The 25,563-nt window shown below is 43.1% G+C and overlaps 1 long non-coding RNA gene across 3 annotated transcripts in view; it reads right to left on the reverse strand.

The window, feature by feature from the left end:
* The window catches only part of LOC123775174 (uncharacterized), a 32,928-nt gene that overhangs the window by 1,126 nt on the left and 6,239 nt on the right, over window positions 1-25,563 (reverse strand). For 2 of the 3 annotated variants that reach the window (XR_011225993.1, XR_011225994.1), the window contains exons 2-4: window positions 19,103-19,291; window positions 14,070-14,233; window positions 12,720-12,818 (exon numbers count right to left, since the gene is read on the reverse strand). This is a non-coding gene — a long non-coding RNA (uncharacterized lncRNA). Of the gene's footprint in view, window positions 1-12,719; window positions 12,819-14,069; window positions 14,234-19,102; window positions 19,464-25,563 lie in introns of those variants that run through there. The other variant, XR_011225992.1, reaches the window with a different exon arrangement.

Consider the following 25,563-nt stretch of genomic DNA (forward strand, 5'->3'; position numbering starts at 1 on the left):
TTTAGAAATGTCCAATCTGTGTTAATATTTGCTGCACTATGAAATGTCTACCAAATATTTGGAATCAACACTAAATTCACATGCCAGACAATCCATTACCACAAATGTTTCAAGCTGCTGAATATAACTATTTAAAGATAGTGTATACATACACTGCCTGTAACAAGCACCATAAATGGGAAGAGTTTTTCAAACTAAAATTATAAAAACTTCAGTTACCTGGAATTCAATCTAAGCTCTTAAATGAACTTTTCATTCAAACTTATTGCCACTTAAACTCACTATATAGGTTCAAAGCTATTCTCAACTTTATCTGGATTTCAAATGTCACTTAAATTTTTTAAACTGCCAAGCAGAAAAATTCTGATTACTTTAACCTCACATCTGCAAGGTCCTGAAGGGGAGATTCATTCATAGTCTTGTAAAATCAACAAAACGGTTTGTTAAAAAATGAACTTTTTTTAAAGATAACCAGCTATTCGCACAAGACTATTGGTACACAAGTACTTTGTTTGCTAAAGCACCATATGAAACACTAGGAATAAAATACCAGGCACATAGAATAAATGGTAGAAAGGATAAAAACGAAGGCTTAATTAAACCAAAGAAATTAAAGGTTCCTCCGAAACAGATTTGACTGGAGGCATACCACAAGGGTCTATACCTTATATACATCAATAACAAATTAAAATATTAAAAACCACATCAAATTTGCAGATGACGCCAAGATTTATGGTATAAAGAACATGAAACTATTATATCGAGTCCTTACAAAGATCTACACGAACTCTAAAAATGGTTCAAAGACTGGCAAATTCTTCTTAATATACGTTTAACATTGCAAAACCTTAGAGGTGAGCCAAAACAATCCATATCACAACTACCACATTAACATTAAAATGAAGCAGAACGATGAAATAAAGGACCTTTGAGCAAGAATCCATCATTAACCAAAAGTTGCTGCACTAACATCACAATCACTAACAAAACTTTTGAAATAATTTAGCGACATTTTGACTTTAAGGAAAAGAAGGTAGTTATTCTACTGTTAAAACACTTATACACCAGATATTTATTATCACTTAGATAACTGTATCCAAGCATGGACACCCCTACTCTCTTTAGAAAAAACATCTACTTTCAAACAACTTCAACACTGGCCAACAAAAATATTTCTAAAACTAAGTCGACTAATACCAGGAACAACTGAGGGCCACGACAAACACTGCAGCCCTCTCCTACCCCAAGTCTTATGCTATTAATGATCCAAGAAATTTTGATATACTTCCTACAGACGAGTCCCGTGACAGGACGATCTGGCGAGTAAACTGAAGCACGATACAGGTGTCAACGGACATCAGTCAGCCCACTTGTCACCATAGTAGATAAACTAATAACATTATAACCCGCAATTTTCTACCACTCCCTGTGGCCATTTAAATCAATAAAACCCAGGGTTGTGGCAATGTTATACAGCATAAGGTAAGGTATACAGGAATGCCTGGTAATGTCTAGTCCTTGTATGTCCATTAGGCGACTAAACTGAATAATAACATTTCTGGTGTTAGACTATTTAAGCCGAGTTTCTCAATCGGTACAAACTTTTAAAACCAAATAGGAATGCGCTTTAAACGTCCATTTATTTGGAGATTCTGCTTACCAGAATACAAATTACTGAGCTATGAAAGTACTACGAGGCAAGTTTAACTGGATGAGTGTTTGCCTATCCACTCCCCCATGAGGTATGTGATAACAATAAATAAAGAAACGGTCTTTGTGCATTCAGCGTGCAAAACTCTGACATGACATGACCAATATAGCCAGGTCATACCTACCCCTCCTACATACCCCCTAACTCCCTTCTACTCCCTCACTCCTGCCTTCCCTCCTACCTCTTCATTCCTCCCTCCTGCCCTCTCATTCCTCCCTGCTACCCCCTCATTCCTCCCTATTACCCTCTCACTCCTCCCCCTTCCTCCTGCCTCTTCACTCTTCCCTTCTACACCCTACGCCCGCACTCCTCCTCCGCTTCACTCGCACCCCTCACTACTACCCCCTAACTCCTCCTCCCCCCTCACTCCTCTTCCCCCCTCACTTCTCTTCCCCCCTCACTTCCCCCACTTTCCCCCACACTCCTCATACATAGAGTATGGGGGGAAAGTGGGGAAAAATGGGGTAGTATGGGGGAGTGAAGGAGAAAGTGGGGGAGTATGAATATCAGAAATATCGCAAATCTGAGACCTGAACAAGATTTTTCACCCAAATTCTGGCTCTCTGCACGTATTCGCAGTTTGAAATTCCTACTTTTTATACCAATAATATGCCAATTACTGAAAGCGGCAGTGGGTCATATTTTGCCCAAAACCCCCAGCAGTTTTCAAAATATCTCAAACATCCCAATTTCGAGGCCTGAGCCAAATTCTGGCTCTCTGCACGTATTCGCAGTTTGAAATTACGACTTTTTTTTACCGAACATATGCCAAGTATTGAAAGCGGCAGTGGGTCATATTTTCCCTAAACCCCCCCAGCAGTTTTCAAAATATCCCAAACATCCCAATTTCGAGGCTTGAGCCATTTTTTTGAGCCAAATTCTGGCTCTCTGCACGTATTCGCAGTTTGAAATTACTAAATTTTTTACCGAACACATGCCAATTACTGAAAGCGGCGGTGGGTCATATTTTGCCCAAACCCCCCAGCAGTTTTCAAAATATCCCAAACATCCCAATTTCGAGGCCTGAGCCATATTTTGGAGCCAAATTCTGGCTCTCTGCACGTATTCGCAGCTTGAAATTATAAAATTTTTTACCGAACACATGCCAATTACTGAAAGCGGCGGTGGGTCATACTTTGCCCAAACCCCCCTGCAGTTCTCAAAATATCTCAAACATCCCAATTTTGAGGCCTGAGCGATATTTTTGAGCCAAATTCTGGCTCTCTGCACGTATTCGCAGTTTGAAATTACGAAATTTTTTTACCGAACATATGTAAAGTACTAAACGCGGCAGTGGGACATATTTTGCCCAAACCCCCCTGCAGTTTTCAAAATATCTCAAACATCCCAATTTCGAGGCCTGAGCCATATTTTGGAGCCAAATTCTGGCTCTCTGCACGTATTCGCAGTTTGAAATTACGACTTTTTTTTACCGAACATATGCCAAGTACTGAAAGCGGCAGTGGGTCATATTTTGCCCAAACCCCCCTGCAGTTTTCACAATATCTCAAACATCCAAATTTCGAGGCCTGAGCCATAATTTGGAGCCAAATTCTGGCTCTCTGCACGTATTCGCAGTTTGAAAATACAACTTTTTTTACCGAACATCTGCCAAGTACTGAAAGCGGCAGTGGGACATATTTTCCCCAAACCCCCATGCAGTTTTCAAAATATCTCAAACATCCCAATTTCGAGGCCTGAGCCATATTTTGGAGCCAAATTCTGGCTCTCTGCACGTATTCGCAGTTTGAAATTACGAAATTTTTTACCGAACACATACCAATTACTGAAAGCGGCGGTTGGTCATATTTTGCCCAAACCCCCCTGCAGTTTTTAAAATATCTCAAACATCCCAATTTCGAGGCCTGAGCGATATTTTTTAGCCAAATTCTTGCTCTCTGCACGTATTCGCAGTTTGAAATTATGAAATTTTTTACCGAACACATGCCAATTACTGAAAGCGGCGGTGGGTCATACTTTGCCCAAACCCCCCTGTAGTTTTCAAAATATCTCAAACATCTCAATTTCGAGGCCTGAGCGATATTTTTGAGCCAAATTCTGACTCTCTGCACGTATTAGCAGTTTGAAATTACGAAATTTTTTACCGAACACATGCCAATTACTGAAAGCGGCGGTGGGTCATATTTTGCCCAAATCCCCCTGCAGTTTTCAAAATATCTCAAACATCCCAATTTCGAGGCCTGAGCCAAATTCTGGCTCTCTGCACGTATTCGCAGTTTGAAATTACGACTTTTTTTTACCGAACATATGCCAAGTATTGAAAGCGGCAGTGGGTCATATTTTCCCTAAACCCCCCCAGCAGTTTTCAAAATATCCCAAACATCCCAATTTCGAGGCTTGAGCCATTTTTTTGAGCCAAATTCTGGCTCTCTGCACGTATTCGCAGTTTGAAATTACGAAATTTTTTACCGAACACATGCCAATTACTGAAAGCGGCGGTGGGTCATATTTTGCCCAAACCCCCCAGCAGTTTTCAAAATATCCCAAACATCCCAATTTCGAGGCCTGAGCCATATTTTGGAGCCAAATTCTGGCTCTCTGCACGTATTCGCAGCTTGAAATTATAAAAATTTTTACCGAACACATGCCAATTACTGAAAGCGGCGGTGGGTCATACTTTGCCCAAACCCCCCTGCAGTTCTCAAAATATCTCAAACATCCCAATTTTGAGGCCTGAGCGATATTTTTGAGCCAAATTCTGGCTCTCTGCACGTATTCGCAGTTTGAAATTACGAAATTTTTTTACCGAACATATGTAAAGTACTAAACGCGGCAGTGGGACATATTTTGCCCAAACCCCCCTGCAGTTTTCAAAATATCTCAAACATCCCAATTTCGAGGCCTGAGCCATATTTTGGAGCCAAATTCTGGCTCTCTGCACGTATTCGCAGTTTGAAATTACGACTTTTTTTTACCGAACATATGCCAAGTACTGAAAGCGGCAGTGGGTCATATTTTGCCCAAACCCCCCTGCAGTTTTCACAATATCTCAAACATCCAAATTTCGAGGCCTGAGCCATAATTTGGAGCCAAATTCTGGCTCTCTGCACGTATTCGCAGTTTGAAAATACAACTTTTTTTACCGAACATCTGCCAAGTACTGAAAGCGGCAGTGGGACATATTTTGCCCAAACCCCCCTGCAGTTTTCAAAATATCTCAAACATCCCAATTTCGAGGCCTGAGCCATATTTTGGAGCCAAATTCTGGCTCTCTGCACGTATTCGCAGTTTGAAATTACGAAACTTTTTACCGAACACATACCAATTACTGAAAGCGGCGGTTGGTCATATTTTGCCCAAACCCCCCTGCAGTTTTTAAAATATCTCAAACATCCCAATTTCGAGGCCTGAGCGATATTTTTTAGCCAAATTCTTGCTCTCTGCACGTATTCGCAGTTTGAAATTACGAAATTTTTTACCGAACACATGCCAATTACTGAAAGCGGCGGTGGGTCATATTTTGCCCAAACCCCCCAGCAGTTTTCAAAATATCCCAAACATCCCAATTTCGAGGCCTGAGCCATATTTTGGAGCCAAATTCTGGCTCTCTGCACGTATTCGCAGCTTGAAATTATAAAATTTTTTACCGAACACATGCCAATTACTGAAAGCGGCGGTGGGTCATACTTTGCCCAAACCCCCCTGCAGTTCTCAAAATATCTCAAACATCCCAATTTTGAGGCCTGAGCGATATTTTTGAGCCAAATTCTGGCTCTCTGCACGTATTCGCAGTTTGAAATTACGAATTTTTTTTACCGAACATATGTAAAGTACTAAACGCGGCAGTGGGACATATTTTGCCCAAACCCCCCTGCAGTTTTCAAAATATCTCAAACATCCCAATTTCGAGGCCTGAGCCATATTTTGGAGCCAAATTCTGGCTCTCTGCACGTATTCGCAGTTTGAAATTACGACTTTTTTTTACCGAACATATGCCAAGTACTGAAAGCGGCAGTGGGTCATATTTTGCCCAAACCCCCCTGCAGTTTTCACAATATCTTAAACATCCAAATTTCGAGGCCTGAGCCATAATTTGGAGCCAAATTCTGGCTCTCTGCACGTATTCGCAGTTTGAAAATATAACTTTTTTTACCGAACATCTGCCAAGTACTGAAAGCGGCAGTGGGACATATTTTGCCCAAACCCCCCTGCAGTTTTCAAAATATCTCAAACATCCCAATTTCGAGGCCTGAGCCATATTTTTGAGCCAAATTCTGGCTCTCTGCACGTATTCGCAGTTTGAAATTACGAAATTTTTTACCGAACACATACCAATTACTGAAAGCGGCGGTTGGTCATATTTTGCCCAAACCCCCCTGCAGTTTTTAAAATATCTCAAACATCCCAATTTCGAGGCCTGAGCGATATTTTTTAGCCAAATTCTTGCTCTCTGCACGTATTCGCAGTTTGAAATTACGAAATTTTTTACCGAACACATGCCAATTACTGAAAGCGGCGGTGGGTCATACTTTGCCCAAACCCCCCAGCAGTTTTCAAAATATCCCAAACATCCCAATTTCGAGGCCTGAGCGATATTTTTGAGCCAAATTCTGACTCTCTGCACGTATTAGCAGTTTGAAATTACGAAATTTTTTACCGAACACATGCCAATTACTGAAAGCGGCGGTGGGTCATATTTTGCCCAAATCCCCCTGCAGTTTTCAAAATATCTCAAACATCCCAATTTCGAGGCATGAGCCAAATTCTGGCTCTCTGCACGTATTCGCAGTTTGAAATTACGACTTTTTTTTACCGAACATATGCCAAGTATTGAAAGCGGCAGTGGGTCATATTTTCCCTAAACCCCCCCAGCAGTTTTCAAAATATCCCAAACATCCCAATTTCGAGGCTTGAGCCATTTTTTTGAGCCAAATTCTGGCTCTCTGCACGTATTCGCAGTTTGAAATTACGAAATTTTTTACCGAACACATGCCAATTACTGAAAGCGGCGGTGGGTCATATTTTGCCCAAACCCCCCAGCAGTTTTCAAAATATCCCAAACATCCCAATTTCGAGGCCTGAGCCATATTTTGGAGCCAAATTCTGGCTCTCTGCACGTATTCGCAGCTTGAAATTATAAAATTTTTTACCGAACACATGCCAATTACTGAAAGCGGCGGTGGGTCATACTTTGCCCAAACCCCCCTGCAGTTCTCAAAATATCTCAAACATCCCAATTTTGAGGCCTGAGCGATATTTTTGAGCCAAATTCTGGCTCTCTGCACGTATTCGCAGTTTGAAATTACGAAATTTTTTTACCGAACATATGTAAAGTACTAAACGCGGCAGTGGGACATATTTTGCCCAAACCCCCCTGCAGTTTTCAAAATATCTCAAACATCCCAATTTCGAGGCCTGAGCCATATTTTGGAGCCAAATTCTGGCTCTCTGCACGTATTCGCAGTTTGAAATTACGACTTTTTTTTACCGAACATATGCCAAGTACTGAAAGCGGCAGTGGGTCATATTTTGCCCAAACCCCCCTGCAGTTTTCACAATATCTCAAACATCCAAATTTCGAGGCCTGAGCCATAATTTGGAGCCAAATTCTGGCTCTCTGCACGTATTCGCAGTTTGAAAATACAACTTTTTTTACCGAACATCTGCCAAGTACTGAAAGCGGCAGTGGGACATATTTTGCCCAAACCCCCCTGCAGTTTTCAAAATATCTCAAACATCCCAATTTCGAGGCCTGAGCCATATTTTTGAGCCAAATTCTGGCTCTCTGCACGTATTCGCAGTTTGAAATTACGAAATTTTTTACCGAACACATACCAATTACTGAAAGCGGCGGTTGGTCATATTTTGCCCAAACCCCCCTGCAGTTTTTAAAATATCTCAAACATCCCAATTTCGAGGCCTGAGCGATATTTTTTAGCCAAATTCTTGCTCTCTGCACGTATTCGCAGTTTGAAATTACGAAATTTTTTACCGAACACATGCCAATTACTGAAAGCGGCGGTGGGTCATACTTTGCCCAAACCCCCCTGTAGTTTTCAAAATATCTCAAACATCTCAATTTCGAGGCCTGAGCGATATTTTTGAGCCAAATTCTGACTCTCTGCACGTATTAGCAGTTTGAAATTACGAAATTTTTTACCGAACACATGCCAATTACTGAAAGCGGCGGTGGGTCATATTTTGCCCAAATCCCCCTGCAGTTTTCAAAATATCTCAAACATCCCAATTTCGAGGCCTGAGCCAAATTCTGGCTCTCTGCACGTATTCGCAGTTTGAAATTACGACTTTTTTTTACCGAACATATGCCAAGTATTGAAAGCGGCAGTGGGTCATATTTTCCCTAAACCCCCCCAGCAGTTTTCAAAATATCCCAAACATCCCAATTTCGAGGCTTGAGCCATTTTTTTTAGCCAAATTCTGGCTCTCTGCACGTATTCGCAGTTTGAAATTACGAAATTTTTTACCGAACACATGCCAATTACTGAAAGCGGCGGTGGGTCATATTTTGCCCAAACCCCCCTGCAGTTTTCAAAATATCCCAAACATCCCAATTTCGAGGCCTGAGCCATATTTTGGAGCCAAATTCTGGCTCTCTGCACGTATTCGCAGCTTGAAATTATAAAAATTTTTACCGAACACATGCCAATTACTGAAAGCGGCGGTGGGTCATACTTTGCCCAAACCCCCCTGCAGTTCTCAAAATATCTCAAACATCCCAATTTTGAGGCCTGAGCGATATTTTTGAGCCAAATTCTGGCTCTCTGCACGTATTCGCAGTTTGAAATTACGAAATTTTTTTACCGAACATATGTAAAGTACTAAACGCGGCAGTGGGACATATTTTGCCCAAACCCCCCTGCAGTTTTCAAAATATCTCAAACATCCCAATTTCGAGGCCTGAGCCATATTTTGGAGCCAAATTCTGGCTCTCTGCACGTATTCGCAGTTTGAAATTACGACTTTTTTTTACCGAACATATGCCAAGTACTGAAAGCGGCAGTGGGTCATATTTTGCCCAAACCCCCCTGCAGTTTTCACAATATCTCAAACATCCAAATTTCGAGGCCTGAGCCATAATTTGGAGCCAAATTCTGGCTCTCTGCACGTATTCGCAGTTTGAAAATACAACTTTTTTTACCGAACATCTGCCAAGTACTGAAAGCGGCAGTGGGACATATTTTGCCCAAACCCCCCTGCAGTTTTCAAAATATCTCAAACATCCCAATTTCGAGGCCTGAGCCATATTTTTGAGCCAAATTCTGGCTCTCTGCACGTATTCGTAGTTTGAAATTACGAAATTTTTTACCGAACACATACCAATTACTGAAAGCGGCGGTGGGTCATATTTTGCCCAAACCCCCCTGCAGTTTTCAAAATATTTCAAACATCCCAATTTCAAGGCCTGAGCGATATTTTTGAGCCAAATTCTGGCTCTCTGCACGTATTCGCAGTTTGAAATTACGAAATTTTTTACCGAACACATGCCAATTACTGAAAGCGGCGGTGGGACATATTTTGCCCAAACCCCCCTGCAGTTTTCAAAATATCTCAAACATCCCAATTTCGAGGCCTGAGCCATAATTTGGAGCCAAATTCTGGCTCTCTGCACGTATTCGCAGTTTGAAATTACGAATTTTTTTACCGAACACATGCCAATTACTGAAAGCGGCGGTGGGTCATACTTTGCCCAAACCCCCCTGCAGTTTTCAAAATATCTCAAACATCCCAATTTCGAGGCCTGAGCCATAATTTGGAGCCAAATTCTGACTTTCTGCACGTATTCGCAGTTTGAAATTACGACTTTTTTTTACCGAACATATGCCAAGTACTGAAAGCGGCAGTGGGTCATATTTTGCCCAAACCCCCCTGCAGTTTTCAAAATATCTCAAACATCCCAATTTCGAGGCCTGAGCCATAATTTGGAGCCAAATTCTGGCTCTCTGCACGTATTCGCAGTTTGAAATTACGAAATTTTTTACCGAACACATGCCAATTACTGAAAGCGGCGGTGGGTCATACTTTGCCCAAACCTCCCTGCAGTTTTCAAAATATTTCAAACATCCCAATTTCGAGGCCTGAGCCATATTTTGGAGCCAAATTCTGGCTCTCTGCACGTATTCGCAGTTCGTATTCGCAGTGAAGCAGTTCAACACCATACGCCCCAACTTCAAATACACAGTTGAGAGGCGGGACCAAAACGTGATTTTCTGTGTGTGCCTGAAGTTGGGGCATACGGTCTTGCTTCACCCTTCACCGGCGTACTTCAGGGGTTTTATTTAATACTTGGACTGGCTTCAGTAGGGTCTCCAGACTTTCTGTGGCTTCACAAGTGTCACGTGAATCCCCTGCATAGCAGTGGAACTGCCTTTTCCCTTCACCTTCAATGCCTCTGCACTGGAAGTATACATCTACACCAGCCCAGAAGAATCATCAGTCCTGCCACCTCTCCATAACCCCCAGGGGCCTGGCACGGCCTGGTACGACTCAGAGGCAAGCCGGGCGCCACTGCAAACTGGCAGTTTGTCCCCACAAACAAGCAGTTAGCCGCCTTCAACTGACAGTGGTACAGCTCAACACAAAGGCACCGCCAGCCACAACGAGCAGTTTGCTAGTTGACCAGATGTCCACCTCGTGTTGACACTGGATGAGTCATCACCGCCGGACTATATAAAGAGCGCTGCCTCCCTGGAGAGGCAATCTCTCCCTTAGTGCTCTAGGATCACCGTCGTGTCTCTAACCCGTCGTCCGCTTCCAGCCAACGTCGTGTGACTGATGCCATGGTGGTATGGTAGCTGTCTTCAGAACACCAGTATATCTTCATACTTTTATTCATTGCTTATAGTTTATTTTTTGCATTTAAGGTCATACTAACTTGTTCACCTTTGCATTACATGATAGTCAAGTATTGTCATGTGTTATTTTTGTTCATTACTATTTCAGTAAATTGTTTAATTATTTATTTGATAAGTTTCATTTGTTTCCACCTGCAACTTACACACTGCAAGGCCAATAGCAGCATTTCTTTCATTTATGTGAGGGAGAGCCATACCATCTTGGTTCAATATAGCTGTGATACCATAACCCGTCACACAAGATATCCAGTTGTAAGACTTTTACCATCAGTGGTGGTAGAGTATGCAACTGGCAGTGCCTTTGTTACAGGTTCGCTTCATCTCACAGCCCCAGTGGATTTTCTCACACATTTGAATACATGAAACAACTTTATTTGATACATTCCAAACCAAAGTACTGTACAGTACAGTAATTATCAAACCATCAAATGTGTGGGATAATCATAGTGCGCTAAATATCACTAACGTCGCCAATACAAGAACAAAACCGCATACGGCGAACAATATCAAAGGTATTGAATTTACCAAGAATTTTATCGAGGGACAATTGACAGTGAGGGATGGTCGGGAAGCAAGACACGTAAGTCCTGGAAGTCAGGACATGTAGAGACAACGGTTTGGACAATAAGAAGCAGGGCAGCGCTCCATTAAGTGCCCGTGAGTTAAACGTGTATGACCAATATACAACCTAGCCAGAGCCGTTTCCCACCACCGGTTATGGTGGTAGGAGGAAGGCCACGGGAACACACTACTCTTAAGAGCACGCAATTTGTTACCAGTAACAGAAGACCAACAACCCTGACAACGGGCAAGAATGGGGAAATGAATAACTGGGTAAAAGTCATAATAAGGAATACCTTTACGGGAGATGGGACAGGTGCGGATAGCTTCCTTAGCGGCAGTGTCCGCACGCTCATTTAAGAACACACCCATATGGGTGGGAATCCAGCGAAATTCCACTGTCTTAAATCTACTGGAGATAAGAAACAGCCAATGTTGAATTTCAACTACCAAAGGATGGACTGGATTAAAGGATTCTAGAGCCATGAGGGCACTGCAAGTGTCAACTACAAACACAGAGGAGGATTGACAGCGAGAAAAGAGTTGATGAAGAGCATAGAGAATAGCATAAAGTTCTGCCATGAAGATGCTAGTCTCCGGAGGCAGGAGACACAAAGGTGCAGTCAGGAAAAACAACAGAGTAGCCTACACCGTCTGCAGACTTAAGACCCATTGGTGAAGACGGAAATAGAGTGGAAGTGTGAAGAAAAGTGTTCAAGGAAAAGGTGATTTAGAACTGTAGGAGGGGTAAAAGTTTTAGTCATGTGGGTCAAGGCTTACAGAATTTAGGAACGGGGACCCCTTCATAGGGGCAAAGACGGAATGACACGAGGGGAAATATTGGTAACACAAACTGAAAGAGCATTTTGTGAGAGAGACAACCGTACAGAAAGAGATAGGTGGTGAAGGGGAACAGGAACCACAGGATGGGTAAAGGTCAAGGCATGACATAAGCAAGAGTGAGGGTGCTGTAAGGACCGTGCAAGGTGGAGAAGACAGTAGCGATCGTGGCGATCCTGTAGAAACAGGACGCCAGTTTCAACATACAGGCTTAGGGTAGGTGTCGAAGGAAAGGTACCAGAGCTGAGCCGTAACCCAGTATGATGCAGTGTGTCCAGATGGTGAAGGGTAGAAGGAGAAGCAAACGAGTAAACAGGGCCATAATCGAGTTTAGACAGAACGAGAGCGGAATGTAAAGAGAGGAGCAGTGTCGATTAGCTCCCCAAGAAGTATGGGACATGACCTAAAGTTAGTTAAGGGCCTTAGAGCATTCAACTCGAACGTAAAAAATATGGGGCGACAAAGACAAACGAGTGTCAAAGATTAGCCCTAAAAGCTTTAGCAGATTCTTTGTACAAAAGGGGATGACCCCTGTTACCTAACAGTAAATAGGTATCTGGGAGTTAGCTGTTACAGGCTGCTTCCTAGGGGGGTGCGTGTGTGGGAGAAAAAAATAAATTTAGTAGTTAACCACTGAACTGCTCTGTCTCAAAATAACACCCTGGTGCACAAGAAATAAATTCTTTCCAAAAAATTTTTTTCTCTTCTTATATTGTTAAAATGCAGAGTCTGATCATGGGGAAACTAAACAAAAAATATTGTATGTGACTTACTTTAGCTGCGATGGAGCTGGGAAGTTGAGCAAATTATGGGCGCTGAGCGTTGGAGCGATGGGGGTCTGTCGGCCCCGCCACCCCGTGCGACGGCAGTTGCTGCGAATAAAATGTTGCGCAATTATTTTGAAGTTTCTCATTCATTCATTTCTTTTTTTTTTGCTGTAATATTATTTAAAAGTGTGTAATTTGTGGAATTTATATAATTCAAAGTATAGAACATCGCTATGCTCAAAATTATGGGCCTCATATATGCGACATATTCTATAATCAAACAGTGTTTTTGCTGTTATTACACTATATACACACATTGTATGTACCCATCTACGTATGTATTCACCATAACGATCCACTATGTTGGTATGGTGAGCCCAAAAAACATGAGTGAGCTGCCACACCCTGCCAGTCCTCCCTCCCTCCTCCAACACATTACTCGCCAACATTCCTCCTCCCAAAATACTGTTATTGTGTTTATTACACTATTTACACACGTTATGTATAAGTATGTACATGTTTTATTCATGTACATACGTACATACTTGCCATCTCCTCACCTCTCTCTCTTGCCTACTTAATGCTCTTGCTTCCCTCATCTCATCACAATCGACTTTATAATGGTCCAGGACGGATCGAAATGTCGTCGTCTATTCAATTTCCAGTGCGTGGTTTGGTCAACAATGAAATCTTCATGCAAGATCTTATAAAGAAAACCCCTAGAACGAGTTTTGCAGATACGAAAGAGTTTAAGGTGAGTAGGGGATGGTTTGAGAAATTTTGAAAAAAGACGTGGTATTCATAGTGTTGTGAGGCATGGTGAGGGTGCCAGCTCAGACAAAGTAGGGGCTGAAAGATTTGTTCGTGATTTTAAAGATTTTGTAGATACTGTATTGATGGATATATTCCACAACAAGTGTTTAATTGTGAGGAGACATGGCTATTCTGGAAAAAATTGCCGAAGAGGACATACATTACCCAAGAGGAGACGTCACTGCCCGGACACAAGCTAACTTGGGCTAACTTGTGTCAGAATAGGCTAACTCTTGTGCTGTGTGGCGATTTGAAAATTAAACCCTTGCTCGTGTATCATTCCGAAAATCCAAGAGTTTTAAAAAATATATAACGTGCAGAAAAACTGTGATGTAGAGTGGTTTGCCCTGCCATCAAAAAATATCTGCAAGAGAAAAGTTTGACACTAAAGGGCCTGTTTCTCGACAATGCTCCTGCTCATCCTCCAGACTTGGAGGATGCATTGTTGGGGCCACTTTTTTTTTTTTTTTAGGGATATTCCTGCATGGGCCCTAAGTTTCTGGCTAATGAACCAATGACATGAAGGAGGAGTTTTCAACCTACCTTGTGTTAGGTGTGCAGGGGTCAATAGGCTGAACATAATGTCAGGAGCAAAGGGGGGCGTTTGCCTCTTCAAACACAATTGTGACCATCTTCATCTCTTCGAACTATCCTAAATGCTCTCTTCACCTGTCTGACCAAATTGGGTGTCCAGACCACCTTTGAATCTGAAATTGTAAAATTAATAGTGATTTCAGAATATTCAGTCCATTTATACTAACAAAATTATATACAGTATACTGTAATTGAAATTTTACAAAATGATAAAGGCAATTTAGTAACTTTGTTAAAATGCACATGGGGGAAATACATGAAAATAGGTTAATATGGTTTGTAAGGTTGATGGGAAATGTTTATTACTTTTATGATTTAAAAGATGTATAGCCCTGATACTCCATCCTGGGTGCATTCCACCAGGTAATGACCACAGCAAAAGTTTTCCACGAGGCTCTATTGTCACACAAACTTTTCACATTTTCAAACTTGATTCATCTTTCCCCCCCCCCTCGTTCCAGGGGTTTTCTTTAAAAGGTCTTCATGCAAATGCCTTGGTTTCTCACAAATGATGGCCTCTGAAATGCTATCACCTGCTAACTCCTTGTTGTGTATCCAAATTAATAAAAACTTTTTAACATCCTCAAGTGTTTGTGTTCTTTGTTTCGGGATTATTGATATGCCTTTTGCCACTTTAACGCTCATAATGTCCTTTTTCTTAGCAAGTATAGTGCATATTGTTGACATAGATTTGTTGTACTGCCTAGCTAGTTCAACAACCTGTGCACCATTTTGATGTTTATGAATGCTCTCTTGTTTTTCCTCTATGGTCATTCTCACATGTGTTTTCTTGGCTTGAACCTTACCACTGGCTTTCTTGGGACTCATGGCAAGATATATCATAACAAATTTTATGTTCAAATAGCCAAAAATCCCAAAACAAATGTAATGCTTTACAAAGAATTCAGGTGCGATACTTACTAGGCAGGAGACACTGGTAAACTGAGGTGCGATCACCATGCCACCACGCGCTAGGTCAGCCCATACGTATATCAACAAACTCCTTTCCCGAGGCAAAGTTTGTAACCCGATTCAAATTTTTCGAAGAAATTAGGCTCGTAACCCGAAAAGTTCATAAATATTCATTCGTAAGCCGAGGTGTCACTATATATAACTAAAAAATTAAACTCAGGATTACTTTCAACCCCCACCCCTTTTGCTCTACTCCATCGCCACCTACCTTCACCCCCCTCTATGATGTACTCTTCCATAGACACCTACCATTGCCCCCTTCCTCCCCTCTACTCCTCCATCATCACCTACCTTCACACCCCCTCCCTTCTCCTCCTTCATCGTCACCTTCCTTTCACCCTCCTCTATGATGTACTCTTCCATAGACACCTACGTTCACTGCATATAATGCTCCCCTCTACTCCTCCATCGTCACCTACTTTCACCCCCCACTCCACTCTACTCCTCCAGGGTCGCAGACACTTTCACGAGCGTGAGAACTACGAGTTCTCTAACCACTCTCACACTCCTACTCTCTCACCAGTGAGGGGGAGGGAAGGAGGGAGGAAATGAAGGAAGAAATGTGGGGGAGAGAGAATAGGCAGGGGGGAGGAGGGCCTAGATACATTTCTTCCATATAGATAGGTAGACTGAGGGAGAGCTGCTTGCCAAGAGCCCTATCAGACAGGCTTCCTATTCCTCAACCCTCCCTAATATGCCACATCCTGGTCAGGACAACTTGCTCGATTGTTATTCTTGGTGTGACTCGAGAACTGACCTCGAGGCGGGGCATGGGCATGGATTATCTCCCTGGGGCACGCACCTCCCTGCCCCAGCTCTCTCTCTCTCTCACATAATCTATCAAGGGTCTAACATGAGGTCATTGTGCCTACCAGAAGTGTATATGTCCAAGGCTGGCCACCTGTCTGGACCATTCAAATGTATAAACACGTAATTAGTCTATTAAAATTATATATAAAATAAAATAAAATAAAATGTTTATTTAGGTAAGGTACATACATACAATAAATTTTTACAAAGATTGGTTGACTTATAGGTAGAGCTAGTACATACAATGCCTAAAGCCACTATTACGCAAAGCATTTCGGGCATGATAAACTTAGATGACAAGCTTAATACTAATTGAGCATAATGAGTAGAATGAAAACAAGAAATGAAAACATAGATGAAAAAGCAGCACAAATACAATTAAGTCGACAAACAGCGCTCTTTAAAGAAAAACAGACATTGGTTGACACTAGAAGGGTAAGGTAGGTTACAGGGAATTTATTAGGTATAGCTTCGTTTTTAACTTAAACTGGTTGAGAGAGGTACAGTCTTTAACATGGTTGGGAAGGTCATTCCACATTCTGGGCCCCTTGATTTGTAGAGCATTTCTAGTTTGATTAAGTCGTACTCTAGGAATATCAAAACTGTATTTATTTCTGGTGTGGTGCTCATGGGTTCTGTTACAACCTTCTATGAAGCTTTTGAGATCAGGATTGGCATTATAGTTTAGTGTTTTATATATGTATAATACACATGAGAGAATGTGCAGTGACTTAATGTCTAACATATTCAGAGATTTGAGTAGGGGTACCGAGTGATGTCTGGGGCCAGAGTTGGATATTGTCCTAATAGCAGCTTTGTGTTGAGTAATTAGAGGACGTAAGTGATTTTGGGTAGTAGAGCCCCAAGCACAAATACCATAGTTGAGATATGGATAGATAAGGGAGTAATAGAGAGTCACCAGGGCAGGGCGTGGTACATAATATCTGATCTTAGAAAGAATGCCCACAGTTTTTGAAACTTTTTTTGATATATTTAGAATGTGTCCCTGGAAATTCAGCTTGTGGTCAATGAGAATGCCAAGGAATTTGCCATCTAATTTGTTACAAATTTGGGTATTGTTTATTTTGAGATTTATTTGACTAGAGGATTTATTGCCAAACAGAATATAGAAAGTTTTGTCAATGTTAAGGGTGAGTTTGTTGGCAGTTAGCCAAAGATGGACTTTATTTAGCTCAGTATTTACTGTGGCATTTAGAGCAAGGGGGCCAGGACTGGAGTAAATGAAGGTTGTGTCGTCAGCAAATAGAATTGGTTTGAGGTGTTGGGAGGCATTTGGAAGGTCATTAATGTAGATGAGAAAGAGGAGAGGGCCAAGTATGCTGCCCTGAGGAACACCAATGTTGATGGGTAGGGTGGGAGAAATTGTATTATTCACAGAAACATATTGGAGCCTGTCAGTAAGGTAGGATTTGAGGTATTGTAGGGAGTGTCCTCTGACTCCATAATGATGTAATTTAAGAAGAAGGTTTTGGTGGTTGACAGTATCAAAAGCTTTACGCAGGTCCACAAATAACCCAACAGGGAACTCCTTTTTATCAAGAGCTGTATGAATCAAGTTAAGCATACTAATAAGTGCATCGTTAGTGCTTTTTTTGGGTCTGAAGCCATATTGGCAAGGGCTAAGTATATTGAGTTTGGCTAGATATGAGTAAAGCTGCTTATAGATTAGTTTTTCAAAAATTTTTGACAAGTTTGGCAGGATTGATATAGGTCTGTAGTTGTTAACATCTGTGAGATCACCACATTTGTGGGCAGGCGTTACTCTCGCTTTTTTTAGAATATCTGGAAAGGTTTGGAGTTCAAGTGACTTGTTGAAGAGCAAAGCAATAGCAGGGGCTAAAGATCTGGAGGCTTTTTTGTAAATTAAAGTTGGTATCTCCTCAAGGGCACCAGACTTGGTTTTAAGGGAAAGGATTATCTCATTGACGTCAGTGGAGTTAATAGGCTTTAGGTACAGAGACTGTGGATAGTTACCTGTAAGATAGTCCTTAATGTCAGTACTGGAAGATGGAATATCATTTGCAAGGGATGAACCAATGGAAGAGAAGAACCTATTGAACTCAATAGCAGAATCAGAGGCTGAAAGCTGACCATCATATAATGCTACAATTATAAATTAATTTGTTCATGGTCATTCGTTTATCAGTATTTTAATATGAGGTATATATACGCATGTATGTATACGTTGACGTACACATATATGATTATGTGTATGGAATGATTATGATTATGTGTAATCATATATGATTATATCTAATGGAATGCATTAGTAAGTAATGTGGTGGAGGCTGACTCCATACACAGGTTCAAGTGTAGATATGATAGAGCCCAATAGGCTCAGAAACCTGTACACCTGTTGATTGACGGTTGAGAGGTGGAACTAAAGAGCCAGAGCTCAACCCCAGCAAGCACAATTAGGCGAGTATATGAACGAATGCACATGTACACTTTCAAATGAATTAAGATACCTTGAGATACACAATGACTTAGTTTAAATAGTTTAAACACATTATGGTACTGATTTTGACATGCTGATGTCTGGAAGGGAGAGGGGGTGTGGGGGGTTATTGTCTGAGGTGGAGGACCAGAGGAGGGGGTCAGTGGAAGGATGGTGGCTGGAGGGATGCCATTGTTCTAATGGTTATGAAAACAATTATTGATGGCAGGAATTCAGTGGGTGTGTACTTCACCCGCACCATCACCATACTGTGCCCTGCTACAACCCCCCCCCCCCACTCCACCCATGCTGTGCGGGGCGTATTACACATTATGGGATAACCGACTGTCTGTCCATTCCTGTCTGCTCGTTATGCTGCCCTTCCTTTTGAAAATTGTCTGCTTTATCGACTTCCTTCAAGACCACACGTTAGCCTCTTATCACGCCCTCTTACCACTCTCAGGGAGCCGGCCCTTCTATACAATAGTTACCACTCAGTCCCCAAGGTGAAAGTGTCCGGGCATATGACTTGTTACGTGTACTTATTTGCGATTCGTTTGGGCTGTCACGTGTGGTGATTAGTGTTGGGTAAGGCTAGGCCAGGTCAGGTCAGACTAGGCCAGGTCAGACTAGGCTAGGTAAGGCTAGGCTAGGTCAGGTCTGGTCAGGTCTGGCTAGGCCAGGTCAGGTCAGGCCAGGCCAGGCTAGGCAGGGTGAGAGAAGTAAAGCGGCAGGTACTTACGTTTCCGAGAAAGTAGCGGCGGTAGTATATTGTTGATTTAGATTCGACGACATCCTGAAGCTAGTAGGTGGCGGCCTCATCGCTCTCGAACTTCTTGTTGTTGTAGGGGATACGAGGCACACCCAATATCCCCCTTACATTGATCACATCACACACTAATATTTTTACTATTTCGGACACCAGATTTGTCTGTTTCGTATATGTATAATTGTTCAATATTAAAACCACAATAGAATGCTCTAAGTACTTTCGTATATTAATACATCTTCAGAAGGAATGGTTCGCTCTGAAGATGTATTAATATAAGAAAGTACTAAAGGAAATTCCTGTTTCAATTCTTCCTCCGTGGTCTGACACTCTTATTATATATTGTATATACTGAATTATATATACTATGCTTATATAATATATACTGAAATATTGTTACATTTAACGTATGAAACAAAGTATATATCTGTATTTTAAATAAAATATAAAACATTAATATTTATCAACGTATCTCTGTGAATTACATAATTTATCAGTATTGTACAGCCTGTGATCTCCACCTGGCTGGCCACTGATACCTAAGTAGCTTTCATGTGTCGGACACCGGCGATAGGATTGTTTTATTTAACTTTAAAGAGAGAGATATTTCCTGAAATGTTGTCACATTAACGTCTACATCTTCCTTCCTTCTGACATATAGATTTTAAGGTTAATTAGCATATATGGAAATAAATTACACAATTTAAAGGCTGGTGTGAAGGGCTTCACACTCTTAGAGCAAGCCATCAAGAAACTGTACAGTATCAAATGCATATATCTTCGTGTAGCGAGTAGATTATCCCAATAATATACTCACTCCAAATGCATTGTTAATATTCCTGTCAACCTTTGGAGATGAATGAGGTGAGGCGTTGCCCGGGCAACACGGTGAGGTGTTGCCCGAGCATATAAGCAGCAGAATAGCAAACATTAACTAGTCTACTTTCAAGTGTGGTCTAGAGCAGACACTTGCGAGATACTGTACCGACGCTCAGTGCGCTCAACTCACACCAAAGTATCACCTGTGTACTTCTGTATATTCGACCAAATATATATATATATATATATCTTAGTGTCTGTGTTTATTTGTCACCATACTTTACGTAACAATAGAACCGTTACATTGGTGACCCAGTGAGTGAAAAAGAACACCTAGTCACAAACTAGATCTTCGTCATGGATTTATCTACCAGGTTTCCAGCATACAACGCAGATGAGCCAGAATTTTGGTTCATAAAGATGGAGGCTATTTTCGACCTTCACGAAATTTCGACTGAGAAAGCCCGATATGCCTGTACCTGCCAACACTTCCCTCGGAGGCTATGCACACTGCCTCCGCTGTCATCACCGCATCATTACCGGACACCAGGACGTACACTGCATTGAAGGCCGCTCTTCTACAGGCAGCAATGAAACGCCGCATTCAACAAAGGGATCAACTCCTCACTGACAAAAGATTAGCAGACAAAACACCAGCTCAGCTTCTGCGGCATATTCAGTATGTGATGCATACTGCAACTGGCCCAGCCCCCAGCGAGATTGTGAGATCACTGTGGATACAACTCTGTCCAAAACACATTCAACCGGCCCTATTCCGTATGGCTGACGACACCCCATTAGCCCAGCTGGCTACACTGGCAGACCGGCTTCATACGACGTCTGATAACGCTACGCTGTCCCATCCCAGTGTAACACAGCAGACTACAGACACCCAACAACTCGACGTCCTCCAGAACCGGCGTTTCTTCCACCCAGGGAGGACGTACCATGCGAATCCAGTATCAGTCTCTAGGCGACAGCGAGAACATCGGGGAGAGCTTTGTTCTTACCACCAGAAGTTCGGACACCAAGCCCGCAACTGTAGGGCTCCTTGTTCCTGGTCGGGAAACTACTCCGGCGGGGACTGTTAACGGCCAGTGACCCTGCCATTTCAAACACTACACTGCTCTACATATCTGACATCATAACCAAACGCCGTTTCCTCGTTGACACAGGTGCAGCAGCTAGTGTGTTGCCTCCCCCACTGGTCAAACCAACCCGTACTCCTAGTTTGGACTTACGAGCCGCCAATGGTACGTCCGTCCGTACATATGGGACCCACGCCCTGGTTCTCGAGTTCGCCTCTCTGGGTCGCTTTACGTGGACTTTCCTCATAGCGGATGTAGAACAACCCATTCTTGGATGGGATTTCCTGCAACACCATCGACTTATTGTGGATCCCGCAGGTGCAGTACTTCGAGCCTCTCCTAGTACCTCTACACAAGTTAACATCGTCACCCCAGTCGCATCTACGGAACTTCAAGCACTCCTGGATGAATTCAAAGATGTGACCCAACCCGCCAGCCCTCGACCAGAGGTGCAACATACGATTACGCATCACATTACTACAACGGGAGCACCTACCTTCGCCAGACCACGCCGCCTGGCACCGGAACGACTGGCGGTAGCACGTGCTGAATTCAATAAGCTACAGGAGGCGGGAATAATCCGCCCTTCGAACAGTCCATGGGCTTCACCTCTCCATATGGTCCCGAAAACAGCCCCAGGGGAATGGCGCCCTTGCGGAGACTACAGGGCTCTCAACGTTCGTACTCTGCCGGATCGCTACCCAATGCCACACATCCAGGATTTCTCACAGGGATTGAGCAACGCAACCGTTTTTTCGAAAATTGACCTTGTGCGGGCATTTCACCAGATCCCTGTGGAACCGGCAGACATTCCGAAAACAGCGATCACAACACCTTTTGGACTGTTTGAATTCGTCCGGATGCCTTTTGGTCTACGGAATGCAGCCCAGACATTACAACGCTTCATCGACCAAGTAGTTAAGGACCTTCCTTTTTGCTACGCCTACATTGACGATCTGCTGGTGGCCAGTACATCACCAACAGAACATCTGCTACACCTCCGACTCCTTCTCACCCGTCTGCGCAACTTCGGCTTGCAGCTCAACTCCGAGAAGTGTATTTTCCATGTTCCAGAGCTGGATTTCTTGGGACACCGTGTGTCAGCAGCAGGGGTCCAACCACTAGAGAAGAAAATCGAGGCAATCAAGGAATTCCCGCGCCCATCTACTCCAAAGAAGTTGCAAGAATTTCTTGGTGTAGTGAATTTTTATCATCGATTCATCCCACATTGTTCGGACATCTTGCGACACTTATACGACCTCTTACGTGGTCGGAAACTCACGTCCCGTCTTCCGTTGGAGTGGACTCCCCAGGCAGAGACAGCATTCACCGACATAAAACACAAGCTGGCGGAATTCACCTTGCTCGCACACCCAGTGTCTGACGCTCCCACCAATCTATCTACCGACGCTTCAAACACAGCAATTGGTGCTGTACTACAACAGCTCGTTGAAGGAGAATGGCGCCCAATTGCATTCTTTTCAGCGCGCCTGTCACTCACTGAAGAGAAGTACAGCACTTTCGATAGGGAACTGCTCGCCATCTACTCAGCCATACAACATTTCCGGCATTTTCTCGAGGGGCGGAACTTCCACATCCTCACAGACCACAAACCTCTCACTTATGCGCTGGCGGCCAAGGGTGATGCTCACTCTCCTCGAGTAGCCAACCACCTGGGATTTATTTCCCAATTTACCTCGGATATCCGTCATGTCAAAGGAACTAATAATGTCATAGCCGATGCACTGTCTCGACCCACCATAAACCACGTCGTGACAAACCCAGCTCAGGTGGACTATTGTGTAATCAGTAAGGCCCAACGGGAAGACCCTAATCTGCAGCGATTACGAACATCTGACACAGCTCTCCGGTTCATCGAGATTCCCATGGAAGGTGGCGGAAGTATAATCTGTGACACCTCACGGACGGGAGCACTTAGGCCCTACATTCCTGCCCAGTTTCGCTGGAAAACGTTCTCAGTATTTCACTCCCTAGCACACCCAGGAGTACGTGCTTCCCAGAAACTACTAACGGAGCGTGTTGTATGGCCAGGAATCAATGCCGATGTTCGACGATGGACTCGCTCATGTCTCCAGTGCCAGCGAGCGAAAACACATCGTCACACAAAGAGCCCTCTTCAACAGTTTCCGTTACCTTCTGACCGTTTCGAGGTGGTGCATGTAGACATCGTTGGACCATTACCGTCGGCAAGAGGATATTCTTATCTACTCACCTGCATCGATTGATTCTCCAGGTGGCCGGAAGCAATCCCATTAATCAACATCTCAGCTGAGTCAGTGGTCCAGGCTTTCCTCTCTGGATGGGTCGCCCGTTTTGGCAGCCCCTCTGTCCTCATCACCGACCAAGGACGACAGTTCGAATCATATCTATGGAAGGAACTGATGGAATTCCTCGGCACCACACACAACCGAACCACAGCATACCACCCTGAGTCGAACGGAATGGGAGAACGCTTTCATAGACAACTAAAAGTTGCCCTAAGAGCTCAAGCACGCCCTGATGATTGGATCGACAACCTTCCATTAGTCTTGCTTGGCATCCGTTCGGCCACGAAGGAGGGCAGTGGATTCTCGGCAGCAGACTTAGTATACGGATCTAGCCTGCGGCTTCCGGGCGAATTCTTAACCCCAACTTATCACACCCCCAGACCCCACTTTTGTCCAGAAATTACGGGCGGCCATGACAAACATTCGGCCTACACCACCACGCCAACCGACAACTCGTGCTACATATGTGCCTCATGAGCTCCACACAACTGAACACGTGTTTGTAAGAGTCGACGCTGTTCGACGCCCTCTACAGTCACCTTACGAAGGACCATTTAAAGTGGTTTCTCGAACACCGAAGTTCTTCACCATTGAACGCCGAGGACAGCGGGTAAACATCTCCATCGATCGCCTTAAACCAGCACACTGTGACGCTGCCCCAGACATCCCTCCAGAGACACATCCGCCGACTACGCAGTTCACTTTTCGACCACAGTTACCAGCAGCACCGCCACCTACGACAACGGACGATCCTGTACGACCTCCCACCCTACAACCCCAGTTACCAGCCGCACCACAACCTGATCCTACGACGACGGACGATCCTGTGCGACCTCCCACCCTACGACCCCAGTTAGATGACATCAGCGAAGAGGAGGAAGTTAACTTTGATGGTTATGTAACGCGAGCAGGGCGTACAATTCACCGACCAGCTAAGTTCCTTGATCAAGTATTTTTCCTTTCATCCCCTGGGAGGGGGAGTTCTGTAGCGAGTAGATTATCCCAATAATATACTCGCTCCAAATGCATTGTTAATATTCCTGTCAACCTTTGGAGATGAATGAGGTGAGGCGTTGCCCGGGCAACACGGTGAGGTGTTGCCCGAGCATATAAGCAGCAGAATAGCAAACATTAACTAGTCTACTTTCAAGTGTGGTCTAGAGCAGACACTTGCGAGATACTGTACCGACGCTCAGTGCGCTCAACTCACACCAAAGTATCACCTGTGTACTTCTGTGTATTCGACCAAAAATATATATATAGTATCTTAGTGTCTGTGTTTATTTGTCACCATACTTTACGTAACAATAGAACCGTTACATTCGCTTTCACTTCAGTTATATTTATGACAAGTATTTAAAGTGTAGCTTATATTTCTGCCTTTCTGTTGACATAGAAAACTTTCGTTTATTACATTATCTAGATAAAATTAGCATTGATCTTCAAAAGGTTGTAGTTATAACTTCCATTATAAACAACATTATTATTGCAAACAGTAGGAGTTTCAAAGTCTCATTTGTATGGATACCTTCTCATATAGGTGTTGTCCAGCATGATGACACAAGCAAGGCAGCTAAAACTGAATGTGATAAGCCTGAAGTTGAGTGGGATATGGGCATTCCAATCTCTTCTGTCAAAGCCGCAATATTTTAGGAAATTAGGGAAGACAGAAGAGCAGTCACTGACACACAAAAGCCAGAAAGCAAGAGTATAAAGAGCTATGACATGTTTATGTGCCTCTGTAACCTTTTCCACTACCGCCCACAAGATGATATATGGGGTGCATAATTAATGAACTAAACTAAGTAAACATGTTTAGAATCGAGAATTATATGAACGGACAGCATAAAACTTCCACTAGTGTCACAATGACAGTGTGACATTGTAACTGCTAGAATTAGGCTAGGATATCGATATGTATCGCAGGTGGCTGCAGGTAATGAATAGCCCCCAATGGTGAATATTCCAATTGTAAACTATGTGAACAAGAGCTGGGACATACTCACCAACACTATCTGTGATTGCCCTGTTATAAGTGACTTCAGACAAAATGGTATAAGGTACTTTGAACTCTGTAATTACTTCATACACTTAGGAATATTGGAAGATATTCTTATGCTGTACCCGGATTTTGCTAACGGAGGCTAATAGATCAGCCTTATATTTTATGTTCTCACCTGATTGTTACCTTGAGGTAGGCCCGTAAGTGGTAGTCCTCTTGAACCATTAACAGTATCAA

The sequence above is a fragment of the Procambarus clarkii genome, chromosome 92 (assembly GCF_040958095.1).
Source record: "Procambarus clarkii isolate CNS0578487 chromosome 92, FALCON_Pclarkii_2.0, whole genome shotgun sequence".
Taxonomy (NCBI): Eukaryota; Metazoa; Arthropoda; class Malacostraca; order Decapoda; family Cambaridae; genus Procambarus; species Procambarus clarkii.